The sequence below is a fragment of the Panthera pardus genome, unplaced genomic scaffold (genome assembly GCF_024362965.1).
Source record: "Panthera pardus isolate Hobbes unplaced genomic scaffold, ASM2436296v1 HiC_scaffold_17, whole genome shotgun sequence".
Lineage (NCBI taxonomy): Eukaryota > Metazoa > Chordata > Mammalia > Carnivora > Felidae > Panthera > Panthera pardus.
Window position 1 is genome coordinate 112810253 of NW_026526732.1, and position 10851 is coordinate 112821103.

At 41.0% G+C, this 10851-nt stretch overlaps 1 long non-coding RNA gene across 1 annotated transcript; it reads right to left on the bottom strand.

Moving 5' to 3' along the window:
* Window positions 1-5094: 5094 nt before the first annotated feature.
* On the bottom strand, window positions 5095-9503 carry LOC128777827 (uncharacterized). Its single transcript, XR_008423147.1, has 3 exons — window positions 9307-9503; window positions 7882-8035; window positions 5095-7248 (listed from the first exon to the last, which is right to left on the bottom strand). It is a non-coding gene; the product is annotated as an uncharacterized LOC128777827 (long non-coding RNA).
* Window positions 9504-10851: the final 1348 nt, after the last annotated feature.

Below are 10851 nucleotides of genomic sequence, written 5' to 3' on the forward strand. Positions count from 1 at the left end.
GTGTGAGCAGAGGAAGGGCAGAGAGAGAGGGAGACAGAGAATCCCAAGCAGGCTCCGTGTTGTCAGCACAGAGCCTGATGTGGGGTTCAAACTCATGAACCACAAACCATGAGATCATGACCTGAGCCAAAATCAAGAGTTAAATGCTTAACCAACTGAGCCACCCAGGCGCCCCCCAAAACTACCTTTTTCTAAATTAGATAGTAATATTTTTTTTACCTAGAAATACAGAACAGTACTTAACTTCTTTTTCTAAGTCCAAATTTCTCGTGATCATGTTAACTATGAAGAGGGTAGATGATATCACTATAAAAATACTCAAGTGAGGATGCCTGGATAGCTCAGTCGGTTAAGCTTCTGACTCTTAATCTTGGCTCAGGTCTTGATCTCAGGGTCGTGAGTTCAAGCCCCACATTGGACTTTGCACTGGGCATGAAGCCTACTTAAAAATAAATAAATAAGAACAATCAAATGAATTAGCACCATTTTCTCATTTCAAACTCAAAGTAAGCACCCTTTTCCTCACTCCTAATTTTAGACTCACCTTCTGTTCACCCTCTCCTTACACCTTAGCATTTGATTTGCCATTTACCCCAATGATTCACATTCTTCTCTAACCTCACAATTCACAATTTCCACACGGAGGGGATCCCTGGGTGGCTCAGTCTGTTAAGCGACCAACTCTCGGTTTTGGCTCAGGTCCTGATCTCAGGGTTCGTGAGTTCAAGCCCCATATAGGGCTCTGAACAGGCAGCATGGAGCCTGCTTGGGATTTTCTCTCTCTTCTCTTCCCCCACTCGTGTGCTTGCACTCTCTCTCTCTCTCTCTCTCTCTCAAAAATAAATAAACTTTAAAAAAACAATTTCCATGCGATAAAACAACATGCATCCTGTTGTCTGAAACTATCCTACTCCTCTAACATTAAGTTTGGTCTAATTTGACCCCTGAGGACCCCCCGAGGTGAGTATGACCATCATGAAGTGTTTACCCCAAGCCCACTCTATAAATCAATCCACTTGTACACTGCAGTCCCTGGGGCCAGCCTCCTCATAAATCTGTGGTGTGAATGGTGCTCTCCCGAACAGTACACGGTCACTATTACAGCCTTCTGAGAAGAACATGTGAAAGCATGGCAGAGAGAAGACTGGATAAAATACTTTACTGGAAGAGCATCACGAACCAGTATTTGATAGATTAATATATTTTAGTGCTTTCATGTATCAGTACAGAGGATCTTTATCTTTACATTATGCAGCAGATTTAAACAAACCCAGCCCAACTTTCACAATTATTGACCCTCTGGATCTTGCTTCCACACATGCGTATGAGGTGTTCTCTCTCGGAATGAGGAGAGCGGTTTGAAGTACGGATAGAAAACTTTGAACACGGGACATAAAGCATCTATAACATTGCGTGGATGACTGAGCTAACATTTTTCCGGTGGTGAGTGTGTCAACACAAAGCAGATCAAAGACAAAAGACAGAGTGATAATGGTTTTCATCAGCTATATTCACACAATTCTGGGAAAGGCGCAGATGGAAAACATTCCAATTGTGAAATGTTAACAGGCAGTATTGAGAGGAGAAAGAACAATTAAGTCGGGCAATGAGCTATTTATGATTTCATTGCCTTGAATCTTGAATTTTGGTTTTGTTTTGTTTTGTTTTGTTTTGTTTTGTTTTGTTTTGTTTTTTACCACCATGTGGGTGTGGTTTTTTTCTCGAATTGAGTTTTGGCCTAAAGTATCCTAATAACAGGTTTTTAATTTGTTAAAAAAGTGACACTCTTTGGAAACAAAAATAATGGCAAGAAGGTGTTGCTACCGATACAAGTGAGAGGGAACTTTTCATGTCCTTTCATTGTTCCGATGTCCTTCTGCCCCACTTCTTTTGCACAATGGCCGTGAATCCATCAAGTCAGGCGAATGTGATGGTCAGTGAGCCAAAGCAATATGACAAAACAAACAGAAAGTTCCAGTATGCCAGATTTTAAGCTTCTTGAGGGCAGGGACCAATCAATGTATTTGTTTGTACTCCCAGCATCTAGCATACTGACTCTCAAATGGGGGGGGGGTGCTTTTTTAAATTAATGAATGAATATATAACATGCACATGTTTAACCAATATTCAAATACACGGAACATTATTGAACATATGAAGCGATAAAATTGTTCTAAATTCAAGTTTTATTCCGTAATTCATCAAGAACTAGGATCTTATCTCTAGTCCTGCATCAATGGTATGAATCCCGGTAGCAATCGGATCTGGATTACTTTAGCTTTCGGTTATTGGTCTTCTTGATGGGTGCTGTAAAATTTAAGTTATCTTCTGATGGCTTTTAAAAAGCATTAAAAGCCTTTTAAATCCTCCCCTTTCCTGTAAAATGGCTGAGAATGCCTTTCTTTGTTCTTTAACATGGCCTGGGCTTTGCGGAATGTCTCTAGCAGTCATTAATAAAGATGAAGCATACAAGGCAACTTTTTCCCTAAAAGCCCTTGTAACAGCTTTTGGTTTCCCACAGAAACTCTTCTCTCACCAAAAGAGCTATCAATCTCACATCCACCGGGAGAATCTACCAAGCCAGATTGTTTCTTTTTGGCTTTTGGTGTTGGTTTTTGTCAGTTTAAGCTATATTTATAGAAAGGCAAGAACTGTAGGTTAAAAAGGAGGCTAGCCTACAGGAGGCTCTCTCACACTGAAGAATGCCCATTTCAGCAGCTCTCCTCATGGTGTACGGAATGGGAACAGCCCGCCAGTAGTCGGCCATGTCTGGTGGGTTCTTCCACTTCTAGGATCTTTCCTTAACAAGAGCTGAAGGGATTATTTTAACTTGGAGTTCATAATAACCAATAAAGGATTACTCTGGGCGAAAGAAAACTACCTTGTGGAATAGACAATTTACAACATATTTCATTCACTCCATAAGTATTTATGGAGAGCTGCCCACATGCCAAGAAACGTGCACCTAAATGTTGTACCACGAGCCCTGTGCCCGGACATAAAGTGAAAAGTAAGTAACATGCGGGTATAATTGCACCCTTTACGTGGGATTGCCTCCTCACCATGTTTTTTCCAGACTCATCTAGAAGCAACGGGATGAGGGGTCCTGATTGGTGTGTTCATGTGAATCTTTCTTCATTACTACAGTTCTATGGCTCAGTTTCTGTAGGTGCCTATGCAAGACAGGCTGTGTTGGGGTGTGAAGTCTTCTAAGATATTGATGGAATGTTCTCGGTCTCTGACAACTGTGGTTTGTCAAGTTTCATCCATATGGCCTCTATGCCTCTCCCGGCGATAATTCTTCCCCTGTACCACTTCTAATTCCTAATTACCACTGCCTAAATCAAAGCAATGTCTGTAACCATTAAAAGGCACAAACTCTTTCTGGTGGCTTGAAATGTTTGCAAATGGGTCCCAACTTTGAAGTGGGTGACGGGTAGAGACTCATCAAACTCTTCAAAGTAAAACGAAATGTGACTTCCGAGATGAAACCTCATGGTCATTCACCCTCAGGTTTTATCTTTGATCCAGGAGAAAATTCTCTTTCTTCTTCACCCCCTCCCAACACCGTGGTCACCCTCTACCACAGCAGCAGAGGTCAAGAGATAAATCAGACCAGTTTGACACTTCATGTATTTGTACTCATGGTCAAGGCAGAACTCATTTTTAGGTCAACTTCTACACACTAATTAAGGCAAAGTTCCTCCTCTATAAGGCTATCAGCTAAACCCCAGTGATTTGTAAGGGTTTTTGTTGTTGTTGTCGTCGTTATTGTTGTTTTACACAGTATTTATTTATATTACTGCAAAAGTACCTATCTTATCCCACTGTAACTTAATTTCATGTGTCTTCTCGAAGACATTGTAACCCTCTTCAAGGCAGAAGACATATCTTTGTATCTGCATTCCTATCACCCAGTGCATGACAGATACATTGCAGGTAACAGGAGTAAATATTTAGAAAAGAAATAAATGAGTTGACTAAAAACACAACTTTTGGGGAAAACTCTGTCATACTGGGTTTTGCTGCTTAACTGTTTCATGTCTTTTTCAAGTGGGATACGTTAGCAACTACAAGAGAAAGGGCCAACACTTGTTTTTAATTAAAAAATCGTGATGGGATGAGAGTTAAGAGGAAATTGTGTTTTTATTTTGAATATCATTGTAGAGCTCAGGACACAGGCACAGTTCAGACAATGAAATGTCTTCAAAGTTGGTGAGTGCAGTTAGCTATCACAGGTTGAGTAGATGAAGGGCAGCCCTTCTAAGAGGGTATACTATTTTCCACCACGTTCCTCATTCGTACAGTGTGTTGAGAGACACCCGGCCTGGCACTCGCATCCTACCTGAATTCGGTGACTTAGTAATCTGAAACAGAGACTCAGTATAACATTGCCTGCAGCTTGGGATAAATATTTTTGGCAATGTGAGATCATGCTTCCTGTGAGAGGAGGATATCTTAAAACATTTATTTATTTATTTATTTATTTATTTATTTTTGAGGGGAAGGGGACAGAGAGAGATGGTGAGAGAGAATCCCAGGCAGGCTCTGTGCTGTCAGTACAGAGCCTGATGCAGGGCTTGAACACATGAAATGTGAGATCATGACCTGAGCCCAAATCAAGAGTCCAACGTTTAATGGACTGAGCCGCTCAGGCATTCTGGGAGGAGGAGATTTTAGAATAATGGCAACCGACTTTTGTTGGCCATTCCCTTCGTTTTCAACAGGGGGCACAAGCAAATGAATAGATGTATTTCTTCTGTCACCTTTACCCTAACTGAGCACTTGGAAGAGTGTATTTTAGAATAGGGATAGCTACCTTATTTGTAAAGATTTTGGAATGATTGGATGTTTGGGGATCATGTGATTCTGGAGGCATATGAATATATCGAGAGCTGTTCACATCACGGGCACTGACTGGGGTGTATTTTCACTCAACATCCATTCAACAAATGCAAAAAAAAAAAAAAAACCACACACACAAAAAGAATCTCAATCACCTTTGGGCATCTTTTATGGAACTCTGGATAGAGGTTCTAAATATATTTTAAACATTTTTTTTTTTTTTTTTTTTACTGCCTCTGGATTCTGAAGGGAGTGTTCCAACACTTTTAGTGTGAGTGTTTGCCACTCATTCATGGCCATTTTTCTTAATCCTCTTTTTATAGTTTGTATTGAAACAGTTCTCCAGCCTGTGTACATATTACACACTGCTAAGGAGCAGAATCGGCAGGTCTTGGGAATAGGGATCGTCTTCATTTTGGGAGGTTTATCGCTATTCATGCTTGAAACTGTCAAAATAACAGTTTAAGGAATTCCAAAAAAAGAATGGACGAAAGCTAGGATGAAGTGCAATCTGAAGGCCGTATAACATTGAGATTTGGAAGGTATCATGGCGGTTAAGAAGCAGGGCTCTGGAGTCACAGCATTTGGCTTCCAATCCCTACTTCGCTTCTCTGTGTGCATCAATTTTCTTATACGTAAGATAGAGATGAAAATAATAACTGTCTTGTAGCTGTTAGAAAAATTAGATAAATTCATGCAAAGTAATAAAAATGGGCCTGAGGAAAATAATAATGCCTTAATTAACATGTTTATTATCAGCTTAAAGAGCTAGGTAAGAAATGAAATGTACTGTGTGATATTTTGTAAACGGATATCATTGAACAAGAAGATTAAAAGTACATTGAAGGCATATACATGAGAAGGTATAATAACAGTTATAATAACCTATTTTAGATAATTGACCTCTAGTCACTTAAGAAATATTACTGAGTACTTACTATGGACCAGGCATTGTAAGCTATTGAAAGACATAGTCCCCATTTCCTGCCAAGTAGGCTATAGAGAAGGGAGAAGACAAACCCTAAGAACAATGCTGTGAGTAAATGCTTTGGCAGAGATGAGAGAGGAAGGGACTTCACAGGCAATTTAGCGTGTGTTCCAGACTGTAAGGTAGAAAGACAAGAAATGACAAAGAGGCTTCGCGGTCATATTAAGTAGTTTGGTTTTGAACCTTACTTGCGGAAAGCATTTGAAGAAAATTTCTTCGTTTCATGGTCTACCCTGGGGGAAAAGAATGGAGGAAGACACAGGCGAAGGCAGGGAAACCACTTAGTTTGGCATTTCAGGAATTCATAATCTGGGAAGGAGCCAATTGGTCTGAACAAAGAGTGGAGTTGAGACAATGAACCGGCAGAAGATTTGAGGACATTAAGATGGAAAAATATATGTAGAATGTTGTCACAATTGGGCTGAAAGCTTAGGGAAGAGGGAGAAGTACGGAATATACCCCTGAGTCACCTGATGTAGTTAACTGGATGGTCGACTATGTCACTAATCAAGAGGAAGATCATGGGAAGATTGGGTAGATTTGGGTAAGAAGCATACTGTTTCTGGATTTGCGTCAACTTAGATAAACTGATATGTAAGTTTCCGCAAAATTAGTTTAACTTACAGTAAAATATACTTGTTTGTTCCACAGAAGACAGGTCTGTATTTGGGAGTTATCTCATAAGAATGGTAGTTGTAGCCACAAGAGCCGTATTTTCACCCAAAGGGAGTGGGTACAATGGGACAAAAACAAAGGCTGATGATGAAGTCCTGAGGAATGTCAACGTTGAACAGATCAAAATAGGAACCAACTGAGAATTGGCAAGAATGACAGCAGCAAATTTGAGATGAGGTGGTGTCGCTGATCCATGGCCTTTGTCATCAGCATCTGGAAAGTCATTGACAATTTGGGTACGGAGTGTCTGAGGGGGTGGCAGAGGTGTGTGTGTCCACAGGGAAGCTATAGATTTAGATCTGAGCACATCTGCCTGCTAGAAGGAAAAGGCGACGTGAGAAGAGTGGACCACGTTTGCAGCCAAATGCAACAGGATCCAGAAAACAGAGGTGCAGATGTAGGAAAGGAAAGCATGACAGTTCGGGACAGAGTTTGAGGTGTTCTTGACTGACATTCTCCATGAAACAGGAAACGGATGTTTCTCTCCGGGGGATGATGACAAAGGGGATGACCTAGAGGGTTTGAAAGGAGGGTTGACTGTAGTGGTGGTTGCGAAGATGAGGAAAAGGAGCCAAGGAGGAAAGGATCACCTGTCGCCATCCCAAACCCAGATGGGATGGCTTTGTAACGGTGGCACCATCCTCAGGCTGGACTAGAATGCAGATTTCATTCGTAGGCTTGGAGGTCTAAGAAGGTCAATGAGGCAACACTATTTGCAAGCTGTGCGAGCCCTCGGTTACCTGTTGAATGGAACCACTTTGAGTGGCAGAACCCATAGCACCCCCTACCCTGTTGTAGAGTAAACACCCAGGGATAAGTACTTGAGAACTTGGTCATTGCTCTTGTGGAGGGAACCACGTGGCCCCCACAGAGTGTAGACACCTCTGAGTGATCTGCAGCTGGGTGTATGTAGGCTACACCTTCCTAAGCCACATGACACACAAGCCCTTCTCGAGAAACATCAATTGACTGAAGGAGATTTCACTTTTGAGGTTAGCTAGAGATCATGATGTCTTACCCACAGTGAATGGTTTATAGGCATCATATTAACCCTTTAGGGACACTCAATCTAATAATATCTTTAAATTTGAAGATGAAGCCTTGTAAAGACGTCATAATCACTTATACACTTGTCCTGAGATAGATAGAGAGAGATAGTTATATCTAGCTATCTCTCTCTATCTATCTCAGGACAAGTGTATAAATATATATATATATATATATATATATATATATATATATATATCTCCAGAGAAGACTGGAGGTTCAGACAGACCAGGCAGTGTGCTTTGTGCTCTATGATGAAAGCATATTTCAGATTCATATTTTTGTCACGTTTTCTTAAACACATTTATAAAATTGATTGCACTCACCATTTTTGTTTTTCAACAAAGGCAGCATCCTCCAGGGAGGCAAGAACAGAGTGCTAAAGGAACAGACGAATCCTAGGATAGAGTCCCAGTCTTATCATTTATTCATGTGTATTATCTAACCAGCCAGGTAACCCCTCAAGCCTCAGGTTTCTTCCTTATTAAAAACAAACAAACAAACAAACAAACAAAGGGTTTAACTAGATACCATCACAGTTTCCAGTTCTAAAATCTTTTATAAGATACAAATTTTGCCTTGCCATGGTCAATTTGAAGCGTAGCAGTAAAAGTCCAACAACCAGGAACACCGGCGATCAGGGTAGGTAGCAGAGTGTGGCCATGTATTCTAGAAGGCTAGTACACCAGAGTTTTACCCTGCAACAGCATAATCGCTCCTACCAGCATGTTCCATTAAAGCTTGACTTACTGCCAGGGGATTCACCTGCTGACACAGTAAAACTCCTAACTGGAAGCATTAACATTGCAATGTCAGATGGGGGAAAAAATTGTTCATAAATTCCACAAACGTGCGCTGCTTTATTGGGGGTCCTGGTTGCAAGCTCATTATTTATGCTGCGAACGGCAACGCCATCAACATATCCCACTGGGAAATTAGTTTGCAATTTAGAATCGTTTCAAAGTACAAGTGATTCTCAAGTCATTTTCCGAGGTTAAATGAGAACTCTTATTGCTTTCTGTGGGCTCAGAGGGAATTTTTACTCTACGTGTTCCCTCCTCCCCCAGCTTCTGCTGTACTGTCTTGATTTTTCTTTCTTAAGTGTGCTTCAGAGCTAAATCTTTTTTTTTTTTTTTCTTTTCCCAATTTTGAAAGCCAGTAAATGGAATGGTATCTGTTGCCTTTTCTCACATGCTGGGGCTGTGTTAAATACCTCACTTTTGATTACCGCTTTTATTTGTCCAAGACTCCTGAGAGATCTCCCCTTGCTCTCCAGACCGGATTGTTAGCTAACACAGGAGTGATTTGGGAAGACTGGGTGGCATCCAAGCTAGGGTGCAGTGAATCAAAGACATCGTCTCACTGTGTTCTGTCCTTTTTCCTCCAGAAGCCAGGTGTGGGGTCCAGACACGGGCAGATGGGCCGAAGGCAGCCGTGCGTCTATTCGCGGGAAGCACAGATTCAACTTCGCTTATGAGCCCAGAAGCAAGAGCAAATAAATGATGGAGGTAAAAAGGGTTTCACTGACCGTTTCCGCTTTCACATGTCCCCTCTGGTTGTTCGATTCTTTCCTTTAGAACTTCCGGAAGCATTTTTTAAAACCTGATTTCCCTGGTAAAAGGTGGGCCTGTAACCTTGCCCCCGGTCTTACCCCAACCTAGAAAAACTGGCCTCCAACCTCCTGATCGGTAATTTTGTAATCTGCTCTTATGCTTAGCGAATAAATAGCATTCTTTTAAGTGTCAGCTTACCCCTTTTTCATTCCCAGAAAGGAAAAAAAATAATCCGTAGCGTGAAGATCTTGTAGGATATATATATTTTTTTCCTTTCTTCTGTTCTCAGCAAGTATCTGAAATGCCAAGGTCTGATATTATTAGGGATGATAAACCAAGATGAAGCAGAAAATAAACCAAAGTTGTTAAACCACATCAAGTGGCCCTCCTCTCCCTCTGGCAAGAAGCACTAGAATTTATCTGAAACCAGGATTTCAACATCTCTCTAATGCATTGAGGGAGTGCTTCCATAGGCGACGACTGCAAAGTATACAAACCAAAGGAGATTAAGTGTTTAGTTTCAAAACACATGAACTCACTAGTTTAAACAGAGAAACTACACACAAAGAGTGCAAAGAAACAATGAAAGCGAGAGATCAACAGAGTAAATATCACCTAGAAATACTAACAGTCTTAAAGGTCAGAAATCCTTAGTCAAACTAGAAGAGCCATTCATTAAAAACAATCAGTTACAGGATAACCTGAGAACATCACACTATGAATTCCCTTTAAAAGCAGAAGTTGTTCAGCTAAAAGCTATTAGCTGTGTGCCCTAGGGGTAACTAAATAGAGCAGGTAACAAACAGAAACTAAAACCCAAAGAAGAAGCCAGAAAATAGGTGCCCTGGAAACTGCTTAACACAGAACTTCAAAAGCACAGGAGAAAGGCTTCTGTTGTGAGGATATCCATCCCGAGGCATCAGTGGGTAATGCATGGAAGAAAAAACAAATTCAGCATTCCTGAGCGAGTCTTCACGGTTGAAACCGGCTTTCAATGTTTTCCTTGATTACAGATCATTCGTCTTTTTCTATCACTATTTGAATGTGAAAATATTGCAAAAATAATCCCCTTTCAGGGCGCCTGGGTGGCTCAGTCCATTAAGGGTCTGACTCAAGATTTCCGCTCAGGTCACAATCTCAGAGCCCCACATGCGGCTCTGTGATGATATCACAGAGCCTGCTTGGGATTCTCTCTCCCTCTTTCTCTGCCCCTCCCCCCCCCCCACTTGGACACATTCTCTCTCTCTCTCTCTCTCTCTCAAATTAAATAAACATTAAAAAATAATCTCCTTTACCTTCAAGCTTTGGAAGAGGCAGATATTAGATTGGTTTCGGGTGTGGGATTTTTGGTCTTTTTTAATGTCACGTACACTTTATAATTTGTTAGCACCCATATTCAACTCACCTTGGCCTTTGCTTGGTGAAATAATGTTAGATATGATGGAAGCTTATCATCTTTGAACCCTTAGAACACTCAAGTGGATGGTATTTCCAAAGACATTACTCATGTCTCCAACATTTCTTTCTCCTAGACTTTCATATTACAATTTTGACTTTTAGGTAGCACGCTAATTATTACCACGAAAGCCCCAAATCTTCTCACAGGTATGGAGACAGGCCAAACCCATTAAAACCTTCCAACCCTCAAGACAGTGTCTTATTATATTTTTTTTAGGTTTTATTTACTTATTTTGAGAGAGACGGAGACAGCACGAGTGGGGAAGGGCAGAGAGAGGGAGAGAG